The following is a 21,347-nucleotide window of genomic DNA, read 5'->3' as shown; positions in this document are numbered from 1 at the left end:
CGTGTGTTTTAAGTGCTCAATAGGTGATCGTTCCTGTGCTCTGTGAACTCACCCGTGTGATGTGCGAGGCAGGGGAGCACAGAGAGAGAGAGAGAGTGGCGTTTGTGTTTGTGAGTGTGCAGAGGTGTGAAGTAGGGAACGGTGGCGCAGCGGTTAGCGCGCTTCGCTACGAACCCGTCACCCGAGTTCGATTCCAGCTCACGGCCAACACCAGTGACGATTACCCGAACCGGTCCCTGGTCTCCCCTAGGTCGGCTCAGTCTCAAGTGACTACCTGGTGCCGTGTGATAACATAGCACACGGGGGAGACAAAGGCGGCCGGGCTTGGTCCTGGCCACCCACTCCCTCGTGTGCCGTGTCGATCTTCATTGCTGCTCGCTCACAGCACGTGCCCCAACAGTCTGCTGTGCGTATGCATGTTGACCTTCTTTCGCACCGTACGTTAAGGCTATAAGGGGGAACTTTGTCTGTTTATCGGTGTGTATGTATGTATGAGTATTGTGTTTGTGTGTTAATGTGTACGAACATGTGTGCCCGTGTCCATATCTCTAAACGTAATTGTTCCATAGAGAGAAGGAACGCGTCTGTGATCGTGTAACGCAGTTCACAAGGTCACAGCACTTAATAAAATAACCTTCAACGAGCTCATTGATAGGGCACGTGTTAAATCTATCCTGATCGACAGTGCTGTGTGACCGTGCTGTTAGCGAGAACCTATTAAGAGCAGGACGGCACACGAGAGAGTGGTGTGGCCTGAAAAAAAAAACGCGCACCAATATATTTAGTCAAACCCACGTGAACACGTGTGTTTAGAATTATTCTGGGTGAATGCAAATATTAATAGAACGCAGTTCTGTGTCACCACATGTAAATTAAAATGCGTTTTAGTCCAGCGGTCCAATTGGTTTTCGCAGACCAACATTCTCCAGCAGAATGTGTTTAAGCGAGAAACCTCTGGGCCGGTTTTCATATTCTGGGTCGCATCAGCAGAGCTAATTTTCGTTAAACAGATGCTGCCTAATTACCTGATGTTATATTGGCAGGAGCACCCCATCTAAATTACGGGGTCCTAATCAACACAACACAAACAAAAAACATCGCCGTACACAAACTCATGAATGCGTTTCCGTGGAGCATTGTTGGTGAAATGAAAACATAAACCGAACTCCGTTCTGTCTCTATAACATTTTTTTAAATATGTTTTTATCCATCCGCATAGCAGGTTTCCACTCCAATATTATCAAGCAGAGCATGAGTTTAAAGCAAGTAATCTCCGGACTGGTTTCGATCTTCTGGGTCTGTCTCACCGTGAGCAGTCAAAACGGCTCGCAATTCATTCATTCTGAGCAGTCCTCAAGGTCAAGATTGAAAGTTCTCAAGGACCGCAAGGGATCTGACAGGAGCTAAGTAATGCGTGAGCTCAGGGCTCAATGAGGGTGGATAGATGCTAAAACAACACCATGTCTCTCCTGTCATCGACATTGGCATATCCCGTGACATGAACCGCGTGCCATGTGCTGATTAAAGCCAGTCACGTGTATTGTATCTTCCACCAGCATCTTCATCAGCTGTGGTTATATCCACTGCTGGATGGACTGCCTCCCCCAAAACCGCCTCCCGCCGCCACCTCCCGCCACGCTCCCGCGAAGCAACATTCCACCTTAGAGCCTGCACACGAACTGCCTGCATCGTTACATCTCCTCTTTGAAGCGCGTGTTTGAGATATTCTCTAAAATGCTTTTGTATCGAAAATTATCGCTAGAGACGGTTACTGCTGGGGGGAGAGCGGGGGGCTTCAGCCAGCAGTGGATAATACCTGGCTGCTGATGGTATTTTTTTTTTTTTACCAGGAAGCTATAAAACAGTTTAACAACGTATCTGGTGATGCTGCAGCTAGGGTTGCCAGTGGCGCACGAGCACACGCAGTAACAACAACAACAGACTCAACACATCCGTTGATAATTCTGCCTTCAAAGGAAATGTATACAATTCCCCTTGTTCACGGCACATTATGTCTTGTGAAGAAGGGCTACATGCCTGAAACGTCGCCTATTATATATATTTCATTTTAAGGCCAGAGTGTTATTGACAAATGTGCGGGATTTTTTTTCCAGTTACATTTCTTGTTTTGTTCTCTCAGCTGCCTTACTGATGTTGCTGTTGCAGATTGTCTCTCACCTATTGAATCGTGCATTCGTGGTTGTGTCTGTGTGTCGAGGCGTGCGTGTGTCTGAGTGTTGAGGCGTGGGGAGCGGTGGCGCAGTGATTAGCGCGCTGCGCTACGAACCCTATCGATTAGTTTAACCGGTCCTTGGCTTCCCATAGGTCAACTCAGCCTCACCTTAGTACTTGGTGCGGTGTGTAAACATCAGCACTGGGGAGACAAAGCCGGCCGGGCGTAGTGTTGGCCACCCCATCGTGTGCCGTTCCAGCCTTCATAGATGCTCGCTCCGACAGTCTCTGTGTGTGTGTGTGTTGAGCCGTGCATGCCCGTGTGTGTTGCTGTCGAGTGGGAATGAATAATGGGCAGCCGCTGTTCACCGTCGCGTTGACGCCGTGGAACATTCCTCATCATTGTTCCCACACATTCCGTGGATTAATATTTATACACGTAATATATAACGTTATAGGTGGGGGGCATGGGGGGAGATTGTGGGGGGGGGGGGGGGGGAAACGGTTGTACTATGGTTAGCACACTGCACGAGGCCACAGCTAACATCACTGGCGAGGCACTTTCTGATCGACTTTGCATTCCATCCACACACACCAACGACAGAGATTCCCCATATAGCCGTTAACAGACTGTTGGGGCAAGTGCTGTTAGCGAGCACCTATTATGGCCGACACGACACACGAGGGGTTGCAGTGCGCTTGCATCACGTTGTCTTTTACTTCCCAGTGCTGGTACTTATTTTAATGCTGAGTCGACCTAGTGGAGGCCCATGACCGGTTTAGATAATCGTCACTGGTGGTGGCCGTGAGCGGGAATCAAACCGGGGTCGCTGGGTTCGTAGCACAGCGCGCTAAACCTCTGCATCACCGCAACTCCTACACACACACACACACGTATTATATATGTATTTGTCAGCGAATAAAAACATTTTGGTTTTAGTCGACTCCCGCTCAAACCTTTCTTCACGCTCAGACGGTATAGGGCAAGCGTACTCAACCATTATTTTCGTCTCCCCCCTCCTCTTTTCCGAACATAGATGGACTCGTCCATCTGAACAAACTGTCAAATCGCTCTCCGTGGCGCTAACGTTAAAAAAACCCGCCACCTTTTTCAAATTTTCTTGCTGTGGTTTGCACACCTGATGATGAATTCTTGTGTTGCAGTCGAAACGTCGTGAAAATTTTGTTGTTTTATATTTTTATCATTTTATTGCTTCCCTTCTCTACGTGACTTTACCGAAAGAACGAAGAATATGAATTCCTGCAGTGACGAAAGCTTTAGATCAAAATTTAAAATCGCACTCAACCTGTTTGCCTTGAGCACCAACAATAAACTTGAGCTAGTGCATTTCTTGCCAAATCTCTGCGCTCTGAGTTTGCTCGCCTAAAGCCTTTTCCACGATCCATCGCAGTGGGGTTACTCCTCAAAAGACGTCGCGACAGCTCCTCCTGCAATATGCATCAACTCACAGTGGCCCGGCGACATGGTGGCGGCGGTCGCGGATTCGTTGGTCGTTGTTGCAAATCCATTGCGGTTGAACTCTGGCAGGCCGCCCTGGTTATCACTTGCCGGGCGCATCGACGCCATAGAATGCGCGCATTGATCATGGCCGGCAAATATCCAGTGCAAAGACTAAATGTGCGTAAATGTAATGATCGTGTTTTACGGGACGGAATGAGACCGAGATGCAAACGCAAGTGAATTTGATGTGTGTGCAATTATAATCCGAACTCCCACAGCTTTTCCAGACCAATATGATCAAGCTGCGTTTGTTTTCATCGAGCAAACTCTGGAGCAGTTTTGATCGTCTGGGTTTCATCAGCAGAGTCAAGCTTGTTTACACAAAAGCCGCTGTATTTGCAGATGTTTTTTTTTGCAATAGTACCATGACTGCTTATGAGACTCGTACGGCCGAAACCAAAAGTTTACATTACTTAAACAAATGCTGCTTTATATAATGATACCATTAATTTGTGAACGGATTCATCATCATATGCCTTTGTGAATCCACTGCTGGATGAATGGATCCTTCCCACGCTGCCATCGTCTCTCTATGGATTAAATACTTTTTTTGTGTTCCCTTGACGGATCAAGTGGGCCTGAAATTTATTGAGCATTTTCAGCACGCGCATGTGATTGATGACCTAGAGTCGACACGCGGGCATCGCTAATTTCCAATTAGTCCCCCCTGCTCTTGATGGAGTATCGATCCCATCTGTGGGGTGTGTGCCTGAGGCTCGCGGCTGGTGCCTGTGTGAGTGCGTGTCTTTGTCTCTCTGTGTGTGTGTGTGATTGTATGTGTGTGTATGTGAGATTGTCCCAGTGTTTGTGTGAGAATGTGTGTGATTTGGGGGCGGGAGCGTTATGTGCTCACGACAACACCAGCTACTTCGATCTAAACGAGTTCTGGGCGTCCCCCTCGGTCGACTCAGCCTCACAAGAGTACCTGGTGCGATGTGTGTCGTCCTTCATATGCGCTCGCTAATAGCACGTGTAGCTAACAGTCCGTTAATGCTATACAGGTGATTGTTGTCTTTTGGTATGTGGGCGTGTGTGTGTCTTTGTGATTGTCCATGTCTATGTGGGTACGTGGATGTGTGTCCGTGGGATTGCCACTATGTGCACGTGATTGCCAATGCCAATGTGGATATGAGGCTCTGGGTGTGTGTGTCTGCATCAGTGCTTGCGTTTCAGTGTTTCTTTGCGATTGTGTGTGTGTGTGCGCGCAAGCGTGATTGTGACCCGGATGTATTTGTGTCTATCGCTGCGAATGTGAGGCTCGCAAGTGTGCGGACTGCGTACGGCCTCGGAGTGCACCTGGCCAGGCGCAAGCGCCGTGGTGACTTTACCGGCACTTGAGTGGCGAATGCCGGCCTCTCCTGCTGCAGCTCATGCTGCTGCTGCTGTTGTTGTTGTCTGAGCGGTAGTGTAATGGTCAGCGCACCGCGTTACGAACCCGCGAACGTTGCCCGCTCACTGCTACTGAAGCGGGGCCTGTACCTCCCCTAAGTCGACTCGGTTCAAGCGAGCACCCGCTGTGGTGTGTAACCATGAGCATTTGGGGAGACAAAGATGGTCGGGAGGGGGTGCTGGTCACCCAACGCCCAGCAGCGTGCTGTGCCGGCCTTCGTGGGTGCTCGCTAACAGCACTTGCCCCCAAAGAGTCTGTTAAAGGATATAAGGGGATCGTTGTCCTTGTACGTGTGATTTGGCATGGCAGGTTTTGTCTGTTTGCCTGTGCATTGTTTGCTATGCCGAGTCTCATTAGTTCACCAGCCGTCATTATGCGTGGTTAGTATGCTGTGTGGACATAGTGTTTGTCTCTCTCTATTGCTTACTTAATTTCATCTTAATTTCACCGTCATATTTAATCATCTTAACTTCATCATCATCATAATAACTGCATAGACATCATATTGAATTCATCATCATATGTTTTTAACATCTTAACTTTATCACCATCACCATAATTTCATCATCATCATCATTATATTTCATTCGCAATAAATCATCATTAATGGAATGGGATGTTTTCGACAGCACAGCGCGTCTCCGCATGCTTGGCATGTGCTGATGACCGCCCCATTCTTACACATATTGGGAGTGCAGTCCTCTTCACGAAGTTATTGACATTTGCTCATCGTCAGGATTATTATCATAATCATCATCAGCGTATTAATTGTATTACCATCAACCCCAAGCTCCCCGGGACCCCGTTCCCACTATAGAGGGGGTGGGTGACAGGGATGTGATTTTCTGGAGCTCAGCCCAGGACAGCTCCAACTGGAATGAAGGACGAATCATTACCAGTATATTATTAGTGTGGTATTATCATCAACATGGCAACCATTATTATAATCAACTCCACGTGTCACTACTGGCCTCGTTTAACGGTGTGTGTCTTTTCCCTGTAGATAATAAATCAAACTTAATCTCTGTGGGTTGTTCACAAAGTTAGGCAAAAGCCGAAACATAATTGCCTTTGCACCCAGCGTGAAGCCGCCTCCGTACCGTTCCGCAGAGTGCTCCGTCGCAATGTAATGAAGGCGATCCCACAACAGCTCCCCCGTGTGTTCGCGGGGTTGCACCGCGCGTTGGTCGACATTGTTGTCCGACGTTTCGCTCCATGTGCTGGGAGCTTCCACCACCGGAACGGAAGCTCACCAGCACGTGGACCGTCGGCATTCATGTGGGTCCACGGGTCTCTTTATAAATCTCTGGGTCTCTAAGTGAGTCTATGGGCCTTTGTTTGAGTCTATACGGGCCTTTGCGTATGTATATGAGCAAACACAAATTGATTGCAAAGCAAGAAAAAAGCGGGCTTGAGTAGAACAAATGCATCGAACGGAATGATAGCTAATTGGCGAGCTCGGTGATGGAATTCCCGTCAAAGGACCGAAGCGGGTCTGAAGAAGGAATGCAGATGGACCAATGTGATCAGCTCATGCGCAGGAGCGTGGGGAGGCCTTCATCCAGCGGTGGACTGGTCATGGTTGTCAACGACGACGGCAATGACGATGTGCGTACGTCACGTCGTGGCTATGCACGTGACCTGTAATCCAGCACTGTGGAGGCAGCAGGGGGGTTGGCGGATCACCGCACGAATGCTGTGAAACCCCATTCCGCGTGGGCGTCGAGGATGGTGCCATAGCCTGGCTCACCAGGAGACGGCAGTACAGCACGTGGACGAATCGCCATCTGTTTCCATCCATACGGGGATTGAGTGTTTCCTCCAACACATTTAGAGCCGCATCATTAATTGGCTGAAAACATTTTAAAATAAACACACAGTTCAGGACCCTCCTGACAATGCGTCGTATGACTCACTATGACTCTCCCGAATACATTCGTAAATTAGATATTTTTTCATGAAGTGTTCTGTTTAGTACACGTGCAGTGACAATGGGCAGCATACGCATTGGTGTGCGTGTGTGTTTGCTTGCACCACGTATGAAAATGCATGTAAATGCGAAACGCGATCGGTTAGCAATGCGTGCGTGTAGGGATTCTCATACGTAGCCAAGCACGTGGATATGCTCATGAGTGGCCTTATCACACAATGATTGTCTCGGTTGATTTCCCAGCAGACTGGACATGACGCGGGGGACGATCCTCCTCAATTTTGCTCGCAGGACATCGCATCGGCTGCGCTTTAACCAGTTCCAGTACAGGTTTCCCTCGTTTTATACGGTAGTGGATGCGTTCCAAAAAAAAAAATGGCGCACAAAGCGAAATCGCCGCAGCATGGACCGAACGGTTGCCCAACCCAGAGTGCACCGCGCGAGGAGACAGCTGCCTACCGATTAGTGCATGCAGTACACACAGTATACACAGACACACACAGTACACACGCAGCACACACACACAATGTTGTTCCCACATCGGACCACATAGCCGCATGTAGAGTGACGTTAAGCCGAATATACGCGAAATCGCACTGAACGAACCCGCATCGAGCGAGGGAAACGTGTGCTCGGCATAGCAACCTCGTGAGCCAGCGCTTAAGGGCCCAAGCAGCTCAAGGGCATCCCAGAATTCTTGCAAGATAATATAGGGGCAAACGAAATATCAGATTAAATACTAATAAACAGAACATAGCTCATTGTCATGAACAGGAAAATTAATCTCCTTCGTCCGTACCTCGTCTGTATGTATCGTCTGCCATTTAACTCAATCTATTTGTACAATGGATGCTATGAAGGGACGGATGCATGGACACATCTGTAAAGCCATGAATGGAAGAGTTGAAGCGTAGATGGGTGGTTTAAAGGCTACGCAGATGAATAGATGGACGGATTTATGGATGGAAGGGGGAATGGATGGCTAAAGGGATTGATGGATGCATGCATTAATTAAATTAATCAACGTGGGATCGGTGCATCTACGTATGGTAAAGTGATGTAGAAATGGATCTATTGAGGAACATGGATTCATGAAATCTATGGACGATTTCATGGATAATCGGATATCCAAAGAAATTTGTAAATAGATAGAGGGGTGGATGATTTTACAGATACACGGATGAATGAATGTAAACATTGAATAAAATGAATGGGTGGATAAAAGGTACGGACGGATGAATAGGTTAATGGAGCGATGGCTAAAGGGATGCTGAATTGATGAAAACAAATGAATGAAAACGAATTAATGGTTGGATGAAGGGATTACGAAATATGTTTTTATATTTTCTGATAAATGGTCAAAGGGACAGGTGGGTGGATTGAGGAATGAATGAGTACAAGGTTGAGTGGATCTATGTAGCAATGGTTAGATGGGGTAACCAGAACAATTTTATAAGAAAGACACGGCAGCTGTCAGAATGCAAGTTTGGGTGGGCGGTGGGGGTATGGATGGGTGGGTTGGGGAGGAAGGCGGTTGGGGCATTCAAATCACTGACCCTCCCTTTCATACGATTTTTGCTCATTTCACTATGAATTAGCTTTGCGAAAAAATGTAAAGAAATGAAAAGAAGTGGATATAGAATAGCCGCCCGCGTTTCAAACACAGCCACACGTGGCAAAGCAGATGCTCACTTGAGTGCAGGAAGCAATGGGGCCAATTAGCAGGGATACAATTCCTCGGCCCATGGCTGATTTGCCGGGTCAAGTCCACCTATTTCAAAGCGTGTTGCCAGTGGCGATATGGAAATGCATGTTAGAGGGTTTTTGTATTCGTGTGAGTGTATGTGCTAGTGTGGGGGAGAGGGGGGCTGTGGGGCAGTGGTTGGCGCGCTGCGCTACGAAAACGGCGACCCGAGTTCCAGTCGTGGGCCTCCCCTAGGTTGACTCAGCTTCAAATTAGTACCTGGTGTGGTGTGTAAACATCACCACTGGGGAGACGAAGGCGGCCGGGCGTGGTGCTGGCCACTCACCCCTTCGCGTGCCGTGCCAGCTTTCATAGGTGCTCTCTGACAGCACTTGCTCCTTCAGTCTGTCAAGGCTGTACGGGGGATCTTTGTCTTTGGTGTGAGAGTGTGCCTATGAGTGGGGTGGAGGTAGCATGTTGGGGCACTGCGCTTGCGACCCTGGTTCGGCTCCCGCCCACGATTAACATCGGTAACCAACATCTGAACCGATCCTGGGCCTCGCCTAGGTCGACTCAGCCTCAAGTACCTGATGCGAATTTGTAAACATAGCCACGACGGAGTTAAAGGCCGCCGGGCGTGGTGCTGGCCAACCACACCCCCTCGTGTGCCGTTCTGGCCTTCGTAGGTGCGTGCCAACAACACTTACCCCAACAGTCTGTTAAGGCTACAAGTGGGGTGTGGGAGGGGGATCTTGGTCCTTGTGTGCATACACACACTCGTGTTTGGTCCACATTCCGAGCAGGAATACCTGGGCCACGTTTGTTCATCTCGTGAAAACTTTATTCATTGGCTGCATAGGGTTGAGGATGGCAGTGCGGCACACATTTTACTCTTATCTGACCCAATTATCGATTATGAACACTGCTGGATGTTTATGCGGGAATACGTTGGACCAGTTTAAATTTTCTGTGACTCATCAACAAAGTCAGGCTTTGCTGTAATAAAATACTCTTGGTTTTGGATTATGTAATACGTTGGAGTGTACGTACGTTCGAGGACAGACATACACTGGAAATTGTTGCAGAATCCATGCGTGTGTATGTTTGGTTTTCCTTCCATATGTTTACGAATCTTGATTTGAAGCTTTCGTGACTGCAGGAATCCATACTCTTTGGTTCTTTCGGTAAAGTCACGTGGTTAGAAATAAAATAAAACAGATCACGACGTTTTGATCGCAACACCAGCGGTCGTCATCAGGCATTTTATTTTTATTGTATTTATAACTGTGTGACTTTACCGAAAGAACCAAAGAGTATGTTTACGAATGCTTCTCACAGCCTTGGTGATAGCACGCACAATGGTGCTTCGGACGTTGCCATGTTTGTGAAACTTGCGTCGGCTGCCTGGCGGTGGAGATGGGTGAAGGTTGAGAGAAACCATCCTGGATGGATGTTGACTCTATGGCTTAGAGAATGACGACCATATCTTTTTTGTCGTGAGCAGAAGTCAACAGCAGTTGCCCTATGGATTGACTCACTCCTGCGAGAAGAAAGTGAAACTTCAACCAGCGCCTTAGGGCTGTAAACAAGGAGATGAGCGCCAACCCATTGCTCGCTTGAGGCTGGGAGTCACTGTGACATTTTGACTTCAACGATGAGTGCAGGCAAACGAACATTCGATATATTCGTCAATAACGCCGCCCTTAAAGGCAAGAAAAAGCACAATAGACGTTTTGAGCAATGGGCCTTCTTCATAGCATGACGATGAAAATATGAAGAACAGCAACTGCTCAAAACGTAACCCTTTTATATACTTACGTGTTTTGCCGAGAGCAGTTATTGAGAATTTACAATGTAACCATTAGCAAGGGAAAGCCACAGTCTTGGTGCTCCGCGGAATTGTAATTCCTCATGAGACAAGGCAGGAATTCGCCACGGTGTGTGTGTGTTCTTAGATCACGTTACGGGGCATGACACCATCAAAGAGCAAGCGATCGGAATTGTGAATTCAAATGAGGGATTCGTTTTTTTTCTTTCTCTCTCTGTTCTGCGCGCGTTTAAAACAAAAACAAATCTCACCACAGCCCCTTGTCAGCCCAGACACACGCCTGCAGCAGCGGGGTTTGCGCTTAATCGCTTCCGTCGATTGGCTGGGGTGAAGAGAATTGGCATAAGACATTTAAAACGAGTTCAAGTGCTTCCTCTGGCCAAACTCACAACGATTGTCGCGCACGATTCGCCGTCGTGTCACGATGACATCCCCCCCCCCCCCCCGGGACGAGGTGGCTGTCTCGGATTCACAAATCCGCATAACGGGGTAGATTCAGCGACGATTTTTGCAAAGCATCTCGCAAAGCACGTCGTCGTCAACACCATCGTAGTGACCATCGTCATCATCATCAGCAGCAGCCATGGTCAGTCCGTTGCTAATTATCAGCCGCCACCCAGCTCTCACGACCCCGCGATGGATGTACGATGTTAAAATTATTTCGCACCGTGCGTAGCTAACTGTGGCGATCGGAGGTGCGGGGGCAAATAACAAACTCGGGCAACAAAACGTGACGTGATAATCCACTCAGCGCCTTCACGTGCAACTGATTGCATCACTCCGTCTCTTCGACGGGCTGTCGGACGCGTTCCATCCATTGGATGCTGCTCTGTTGTGAGTCTTCGACGTCGTCCATCCTGCCATTCAGAGCCGTGACGCGTCCTGCCTATTGTGGCCGCACGTGCCATTCTGAATAGGTGAATCAGAATCAGAAAGGGTTTTATTCGCCATGAAAGTTCACACCGACAGGGAATTTACTTTGGCAGGATGGTGCATACATTCAACATATAGGAATCTAAAATCTTAAATGAGTTTTAAACAAGTCTTACTATAATGATAATAAGGGTTAAAAGTCTAACTAACACCAAGGGGCTGAAGTATATAAAATTGAATAAATATCGAATGTGCCTATGTTGATCCACGCGTTCCTCTGTTTGTCTTTCGATGTGATTCCAGGCATGCAATACACTGTATATATCAACAATAAAAAACGTATAGAAAGGAGCGAGACAACAAAGGCTTCATTTCTCAGTAAATAATTTCCAGTGCCACCCGCCCCCACTAACTCTCATATTTCCTGGAGCTCAGGACATGGACAGCTCCGGCTACAATGCAGTCCTGGAGACAATATCATTACAAATGTCTGGATCGTGTCCGATGTGTTTGGTTAAGTCCACGTTTAAAGACAACATACCATCAATCAGGAAGCAGAGCTGAAGTGAGCATCTGTATATACTATAACAACAACGACAACAACCGCCATTCGCCACTAAGTGGCGGTGGCGTCACCACGGCGCTTGTGCCAGGCTATGTGCACGTTGAGGCCACGTGAAGTGTCGGACGCCGGGGAGGCAGGAGGTCACGGCACAGACCAAGTTGCCATGGGTCGACTGACTATACATACAGACAGTCCCCGTGTTGCGCAAGACTCGGCTTGCGGAAACCGACCTTACAGAAACGCTCCCATAAATCATGTAAACAAAATTCAACGCGCGGAAACGTTTGCGTTAGTTACGTAAGCGCAAGTAGCGCAGCGAGGTGAGGTTGCGGATGAATACCGCGGAGCGAGGCGTAAGGAGAGGGAGGGGGGCAGCATTACGCCTCGCTCGAGCTTCCCTAGGATTAAGCTGAGTATAATTATATTCTTTGGTTCTTTGGGTAAAGTCATGTAGGTAGAAAAATAAAATAAAATAAAAAATAAATATATCACGACGTTTCAATCGCAACACTGCTGGATTTTTTTCTGCCTAAGGACGACCGCTTGTGCTGCGATCAAAACGTGATTTATTTATTTATTTTTCTTTTATTTTTCTACCTACGTGACTTTACCGAAAGAACCAAAGAGTATAGATTCCTGCAGTCACAAAAGCTTCAAATCAATATTTTAAGTAGAATTAATCTTGGTTTTGGGGGGAAATTGTTCAGTTTCCGATATACAGAAAATTCGGGTTACGGATCGTTCTCGGGAAATTCGTAACCCAGGGACTGTCCGTATACATATACGCACAGACTTCCCATTTAGCCTTTTTAAAAGTTTGGCTTCATGGGCAAGTGGCTGTCAGCAAGCGCCTATTAAGGGCGGCATGACACACGCGGTCTGGCGAGATGTCAGCACACTGCATTGATAACTCATTCAAGGCTGAGTTTACCCAGGGCAGCCCCAGGACTAGGTTATACAATCACAAACACCGATGTTAACCGTGACTGAGAATCAATCTCGGCCAGTCGGGTTCTTAGAACAGTGCGCTTACCACTATATTACCGCTCCGCATACAAAAACAAGGACACTATATCCCCAATATATCATATGACTTATAAATGTTGCGGCAGCACCACGCCCGGCCGCATTTGTCTTCCGAGTGGCGATGTTTACGCATCGCACCAGGTACTCATTTGAGGCTGAGACGACGTATGGGAGGCCCAGGACCGGTTAAAAAAATCGTCACTGGTGTTGGCCGTGAACGGGAATCAAACTTAGGTCGTCGGTTTCGTAACGCAACGCGCTAGCAATTACACTCCAGCTCCCCACTTATATACGAACACAAAGACAAAGACCCCCCGTATAGCCTTAACATACTGTTGGAGCAAGTGCTGTTAGCACGCACCTAGGAAGGCCAGAACGGCACATTTAGGGCGGTGGGTGGCCAGCACCACGCCCAGCCTCCTTTGTCTCCCTAGTGGCGATGCTTATTACGCAGACACTTACGCACGCACAGACACTTACGCACGCGCACACGAAAGCACACACTAACACACGTGCCTCACGCGCACGCACATTCACAACACCGGCACGCACGCACAGCACGCGAGCAATATCACCCAAGCAGCTCTTCCTCTCTCTCTCTCACTCACCGTGTGTGTTTTATTTTTAGCCAGACCACGCTTGTTCTATGTGTACATATTAAAGCCCCCCCCCACCCCACACACATACACCATCCCCACTCCATCCCCCCCCCCCGACTCCCCATTTTAAATTAAATGTTTAAACCGTAAGGACAGGCAAGACGGAGTCCTGGGGTGCGCGGACGTTCCCAGAGGCCGGGGGGGGGGGGGGCACGGAGACAGCCGACGAGTTAGGAGGGCTTGGAACGCGAGGACGACGAGGCGGGTGCAGCGGTGGTGGTGGGAGGAGGAGGAGGGGGGGTCTCTGAAGGGTATTTAAGCCACGTAAACAACTGCCCTTGCCACGGTTGTAAAACACTTGCTCCGGCAACAAGGGGAGAGAGGGGAGGGCACGGTAGAGCACAGCCCGAGGGATCGCACGAGGAACGAACGGCTCTCTCTCTCATACAAACACCCAATTCCACTTAAACAGCTGTTAGATTGAAATCGGCCGTGTATTATGACCGTTCGCTGCACCATTATTTAAGAGCTGTGGCCAAGGTCTTACGGGCTGGCTGTATCTTTGCGCATTCATTGCATTGCGCGCGCGTTGTTGGTTTGGGGTGGCATCGCACGCGTCTGTGTTTGCGTGTGTGTGCGTGTGTGTGTGCGTGTGTGTGTGTTTGCGGGGAGCGATAGTGTAGCGGTTAGCGCGCTGCGCTATGAACCCGGCGACACGGGTTCAATTCCTGCTCACGGCCAACACCAGTGACGATTTTCTGAACCGGTCCCGGGCCTCCCCTAGGTCGACTCAGCCTCAAATGAGTACCTGGTGCGGTGTGTAAACATTGCCACTAGGGAGACAAAGGCGGTCGGGCGTGGTGCTGGCCACCCACCCCCTCGTGTACCGTTACCGGCCTTCATAGGTGCTCGCTAACAGAACTTGCCCCTACAGTCTGTTAAGGCTATACGGGGGATCTTTGTCTTTTTTGTGTGTTTGCGCGCGCCCGTTTGACCATGTGTGCGTGCGCGCACGTTTGAGTAAAAAATGTGTCACGTTGACAAAAGATAAATAGTTCACTACTTTAGCCCACCGGTGGGTTGAAGAGTGGGTCCGCAACATTTACAATTTGAGCAGTACGACGTTTCGCTGGAAATTACATCAAGCATCTTCAGGCGATTTGCCAGAATAGTGAAGCCATCCACCTGCTTCCGGTTTTAAATAGTGCAGGATGACGTTATCATTGTTGAATCCCATCACGATTCGAGATCAGAGGCGGAGGTTGGGGTGTATGCAATTATGTAATAGATCAGTAATCAGCCACTTAGCATGTGACTCCCCTGTGAGGAATTGCAATATGTGTTGTGTATTACGTAATAATAGCACTTACTCAAACAGTCTGCTAGGGCTATACGGGGGACCTTTGTTTGTTGTCTTCGTGGGGAGCGTTGGCCACGTGGTTAGCGTCGTGCTGCGCTTCGAATCCGCCCACACAGAGGTCGATTCCCGCACACGATCGAATTATCGGCGGTGAATATTTGAACCGGTGCTGGACCGTCCTCGACGTAGGTCGACTCAGCCTTTAAACAAGCACCTGCTGTGGGTGTGTTAAAAAAAATAAAGCATTCAGCATAGGGGAGATAAAGACGGCCGGGCGTATGGTAGCTGATCAAACCAACCCCTTTGTATACCGTGCCGGCCTTCATAGGTGCTTGCTAACAGCACTTGCTCCCAACATAAATTGTACGCTACACGGGGTGAACTTTGTCTTTGTGTGTGCACGTGTTCGTGTGCGTAGGTTACTCGGCGATCCGAGTTTGAGTCCAACTCGCAGTCAATGTTCCTGAAAAAATGTATGAACTGGTCCTGAGCATCCCCTTCATCAAATCGTCATTTAAATTTGTACCGGTATACAAACTTTCAGCATTGGGGAAACAAAGGCGGCCGGGCATAGTGTTGGCCACACCATCCCATTGTATTCCAACCTTTGTAAGTGCTGGAACAGCACTTTCTACAAATGTATTTCTTCGCTACACAGGGTCTCTGTGTGTGTGGGGAGCCATATCGTTGTGGTCAGAATACAAAGATCCATCCATCTGTGTAAAAATTCATCTGGTATCGATGTGTTGGTATCATGCAGGTGACAGACGCTATATAAAATATAATCGATGGTGCTGCTGCTGCTTTTGATGATGATCATGAGGATGATCATCATCATCATCATGGTCACCATCACCATACTTGTCATTGTTATTGCCATATTCATTATGGTGATTAGGGTGATAATGATCATTATCAAGATCATTACATCATCTTTGTCAATGTCTTCATAATCGTTGTTACCCACATCATAATCATCATCATCATTGTCATTAGGATCATCATAATAGTCATCATCATTATCACTGCCATTATCATCACAACGTTGTCATCTTCATCATCATTGCCATCACGACCCATATCATGAACCTTGTAAATATCATTATCGTAACCCACATCATCCCGATCGCCATCACCATCGCCATGATCATCGTTATCAGAAGCAGCATAACGGCTGAATGAGTGCGCGGCAGCAGCTCGTCTGCGCCAACCGAGCTGCTGGACCCGCGCATCGCCACTCGAAGCTCTCGAGGCGACCTCTCGCAGCCCCTCGCGCGCGATGACGAATGTCGGGCGAGACAGCGCGAGGAGAGAGAGGCGAGACGAGAGAGAGAGGCGAGAGAAGAGAGGAGAGAGGAGAGAAGAGAGAAGAGAGAGGAGAGAGGCGAGAGGAGAGAAGAGAGAGGAGAGAGGCACTTCCTCGACGAGACCAACGTGAGGAAGGACATAGCGGACATTGCCTTGGCTCGATGGAAAGACAGCAAGGCAATAAAGTCCTCTGTGACGCAAGCAGAGAGACTCCTCACCAAGCGGGGACTCGAGTTCCGGGGCAAGGAGAGGGCAAAGCTGAGATATTTCCGCAAACAAATTACAAGGTGAGAGGCCACGGAGGCAAGGAACAAGCAACGCCTATGTACATTGGCTCCCTGAACGTGAACGGGTGCAGGGAGGCAGTGCGGAGGGTTTCCGCAATGTCTCTTGCGAGGAAACACGCTACCTCTGTCTTCTTCATTCAGGAGACGCATCTCACGGTCGAGGACGAGGATGACTGGTGTAAGGAGTGGGGAGGGGACTCCTTCTATAGCCAACTTTGACAACACCTCCTGTGGAGTCAAAGAGTTCCATCCCGAGCTCATCACCCACACCGAAGTGGTGAAGAGAAGGCTGCTCGCGGTAACGGTCAGGGTGGGCGATGTCACCACCCACCTGCTGAACGTGTACGCGCCGGTGACCAACAAGGAGAAGATCCCGTTTCTGCACCTCCTGAGGAGGCACCTGGCCAGGATCCCGGACGACGAGTGCGTGATTGTGGGTGGCGACCACAACTGCACACTCGGCGCCCTGGGTCGTTCGGGGGGGCAGCCGGGGGGAGTTGGGCCGAAGAGGGAAATGCAGGGACTCCTGGAGGAAGCCGCCTTGGTGGATGTGTGGCGCATACATCACCCGGGCCAACGCCAGTTCAAGTACACGAGGCGCGATGGCTCGGTGACGCAGTCCAGGCTCGACAGATTTTACATCTCTAAGAGCTTTGTGACGTGCGCCATAACGTCTGGCATCAGGGCGGCACCCTTCACGGACCACAACCTCATCGTGCTCCGTGCCAGGCTGGAGAGGGCCCCCGCGAGGGAGCGTCTCACTGGCAATTTAACAACTCGCTGCTGGAGGATGGCGCCTTCATAGAAATGTTCGAGGACTTCTAGGAAGAGTGGCGAAAAACCAAAACGCAGTTCGACTCTCTGGCCCAGTGGTGGGATATGGGCAAAGTGCACACCAGGCTGTTGTGCCAACAATACACCTGGGGGAGCACCAGACTGAAGAACGCGGACATCACCGACATGAAGCCCGAGTGCTCGATTTGCAGGGTCGCCTCGCCGAGGACAGCAACCCTGCTCTTCTCCGAGAATACGATGAGAATAGGGAGCGTCTCAAAGGGCTACAGGAGCAGCAGACAAGGGGAGCGTTTGTGCGATCCCGGGTGAAGCTCATCACCGACCTCGACACGGGATCCCCGCTTTTCTACTCCCTCAGGAGGCAGAACGGGAGACGCAAATCCATGGAGTGCCTCTTTGATGGTGACGGTGTTCTGGTGCACGAACTCCAGCAGAAGTCGACCATCATCAGATACTTCTATGGCAGCCTGTTCTTCCCTGAAGAAACATCGGAAGCGGCCCAGGCGGAAGCATGGAGTGGTCTACCCACCCTGGGGGAAGACGGGAAAGAGCTGCTAGAGCAAAAGCTCACCAGGACTGACCTTGACGCAGCTGTAAGAAGACTGGCCCCAAATAAACCCCCAGGGTTAGACGGGCTAACAGGGAAGTTTTATGCCGCTTTTTGGCCATCCCTACGGGAGGACTACAGAGAGGTGCTGGAGGAAGCCTGAGTCACCGGGGTGATGCCTCAGTCTTGGAGGAGGGCGGTGCTCACTCTGCTACCCAAGACCGGAGACTTGAGGCACCTACAAAACTGGCGTCCAGTGTCCCTCCTGAACACAGACTACAAAATATTGACGAAGGCTCTCTCCCTGTGACTGAAAGAGGTGATTGCACAAGTCGTAAACAGGGACCAGTCCTACACCATCCCCGAACGAACCATCCACGACGGTATCCTCCTGGTCAGAGACCTCATCGCGGTGTCCCAGAGGTTGGGCATCCCAATCGCATTTCTGGCCCTTGACCAGGAAAAGGCTTTTGACAGAGTGGACCACAAATACCTGCTGGGAACGCTCAAGACCTTTGGTTTTGGAGATGCCTTTGTCCGAACGATCCGCCTACTCTACACCAAGGCGGAGTGCATGATCAAGATCAACGGCGCCCTCACTGCCCCGGTCAAATTCGAGCGAGGAGTGAGACAGGGATGCCCATTGTCGGGCCAACTTTATGCCCTGGCATTAGAGCCTTTCCTGAGTCTCATAAGGCGGAGACTCAGCGGCCTGGTGCTCAGAGAACCAAGCGTCAAGTTGGCCCTGACGGCATATGCCGACAACGTCCTCCTCATCCTGTGCTCCCTGGATGATGTCGCCCTGCTGCATGAGTACCAGGAGGTCTTTTCGAAAGCATCCTAATCAAAAATAAACTGGCAAAAGTGCAGCGGCCTGCTGGTTGGAGCGTGGGACATGACCAAGTGTCCCGAGAAGGCAAAAGCCATCAATTGGAGCACAACATCGCTGCACCACCTGGGGGTGTTCCTCGGACCAGAGGAAGAACCACCGCAGAGGAACTGGGTCAAGCTGGAGGAGGAGGTGAAGGAGCGGCTGGGCATCTGGAGTCGCCTGTGCAAGTTCCTCACCTTCAGGACAAAGACGTTGGTGGTGAACCAGCTGGTGTCGTCCATGCTGTGGCACCGGCTTTTCTCCCTGCACCCCCCCCCCCCCATGAGCCTTGTCAACGCACTTCAGAAGCGAGTCCTCGACTTCTTCTGGTTGGGTGGAGGACACCGGGTCGCGGCTGGGGTCCTGGCCCTGCCACTGGACGAGGGCGGTCACGGGCTGGTGTGTGTGCGGAGTCAGCTGGCCACCTTCCGACTGCAGGCCGCGCAAAGTTCTTGCATGCTGCCCCTGCACTGGCCTGGAGCGTCACGGCCTCCTTCCTCCTGAAACAGCTGGGGGGTTTGCAGTGCTCCAAACAACTATTCTACATGGACCTGCAGGGCATCCCACTGGGACAGCTGCCACCTTTCTACAGGAACGTCCTGCAGACATGGAGCTCCCTCGCCGTCAGGAGGCTGAACCAGCCGCGATCGGCCGAGGATCTGGTCTTCGAACCGATCCTCAGGAACCCACAGACAAAGCTGCCATCCATCACCGCCACCCCAGGCATGGAGAGGTGCCTCGCCAAAGCGCGGCTCACCAGGATGGGAGATCTGGTGGATCCTGAAACACGGGGCCGGTGGCTCGGACCAGCAGACATGGCCGCAAAGAGAGGGCTGCAGTCGCTCCGGGTGGCAGCCCGGATCCTGGCCGAAGCCAAAGGGGCCTTCTCAGCGGCAGTGGGGAGAACGCCCCCCCCATCGGCGTTGGGGATGACGAGGCCCCTCTCAGTCCCCCTCCACCGGAGCTCTCAGTCGTGCCACTGCATCGCCAAGGCCGACAAACAAAGGCGGATTACAACCTGTGCCGGCTGGAAGACCTGCCGGAGGTGGCCTTCACAAATGTGAAGAGGAAGGTGCTCTACTCCTACATGGTCCAGTTTCACCAGCAGGACACCCTGAGGAGCCACAAGGACCATGCCTGGAGGAAAGCCCCTGCCCTGCATCTCTCCGGAGAGGCCTCGCTGGAGGCAACTCTACTCCAGCCCGATGTACAACCGTATCGGCGAACTCAGCTGGAGCATCGCCCACGGCACCGTCACCACCAATGCCTCCCTGGCGCGCTTCACCGACACGTTCCCGGAGTGTCGGTTCTGCGGTAAGTGGAGACGGTGGCGCACCAATACGTGGAGTGCAAGAGCCTGGACTCATTGTTCAAGGTCCTGAGAAACATCCTCCTAAGGTTCAGCCTCCACTTCTCCCCGACGGTCCTCATCTTTGGATACCCGAAGGGCGACGGACCCCAACATCTTCAGGGGCTGGTCAACATGCTCTTCGGCTATGCCAAGCTCGCCATATACAGGGCGAGGAAGGTGGCCCTGGAGGGGCAACGTCCGGCCAGTAGCCTGGGCATCTTCCGCGCTCTGGTCAGAGCCAGGGTGTGGCTGGAGTTCCGCCAAGCGCGGCTGACCCACGCCGTGCTGGCCTTCAAGGAGCAGTGGGCGCTGGAGGAGGCCGTCTGCTCGGTGGCAGATGACGGAGAACTCTGCATGCAGATCTAAGCTACCCGTCGGAGACCGTTTGACTGTGGGAAGGGCTGCGTGCAGGTGCAGCACTTGTCGTAGTTATATAAAAAAGAGAGAGCGAGAGAGAGTTAAATGGAGTAGGAAGAGAGGGGGCAGAGAGGGGGGGGGCAGAGAGGGGGGTAGAGAGAGAGGGAAGGGGTAAGGAGAGCAAAAAAAGAAAAAATATATTTTGTTGGGTCTTTCATTTAAAAGGGGGGGGGGGGGGAGGAGGGTTACATAATGCAAAGCATAAAAAACGAAATGATCAACGGAGCAAAGTGCCGACTACACCGAGCATCTTCTTGTTTCCTCTGATCGTAAAAAAAAGAGGAGAGAGTCGCGAGAGGAGTGAGAGGAGAGAGTCGCGAGAGGAGAGAGTCGCAAGAGGAGAGAGAGGAGAAAGAGGAGAGAGTCGCGAGAGGAGAGAGTCACGAGAGGAGAGAGAGGAGAGAGAGGAGAGAGAGGAGAGAGAGGAGAGAGTCGCGAGAGGAGAGAGAGTCGCGAGAGGAGAGAGAGGAGAAAGAGGAGTGAGTCGCGAGAGGAGAGAGTCGCGAGAGGAGAGAGAGGAGAGAGTCACGAGAGGAGAGAGGAGAAAGAGGAGAGAGTCGCGAGAGGAGAGAGTCACGAGAGGAGAGAGAGGAGAGAGAGGAGAGAGAGGAGAAAGAGGAGAGAGTCGCGAGAGGAGAGAGAGGAGAGAGAGTCGCGAGAGGAGAGAGAGTCGCGAGAGGAGAGAGAGGAGAAAGAGGAGAGAGTCGCGAGAGGAGAGAGTCGCGAGAGGAGAGAGAGGAGAGAGAGGCGCGAGAGGAGAGTCACGAGAGGAGAGTCACGAGAGGAGAGAGAGTCACGAGAGGAGAGTCACGAGAGTCGCGA

The sequence above is a fragment of the Petromyzon marinus genome, chromosome 26 (assembly GCF_048934315.1).
Source record: "Petromyzon marinus isolate PM22_M1 ecotype Great Lakes invasive population chromosome 26, UKy_Petmar_22M1.pri1.0, whole genome shotgun sequence".
Lineage (NCBI taxonomy): Eukaryota > Metazoa > Chordata > Hyperoartia > Petromyzontiformes > Petromyzontidae > Petromyzon > Petromyzon marinus.
Note: the sequence above shows the minus strand (reverse complement) of the source record.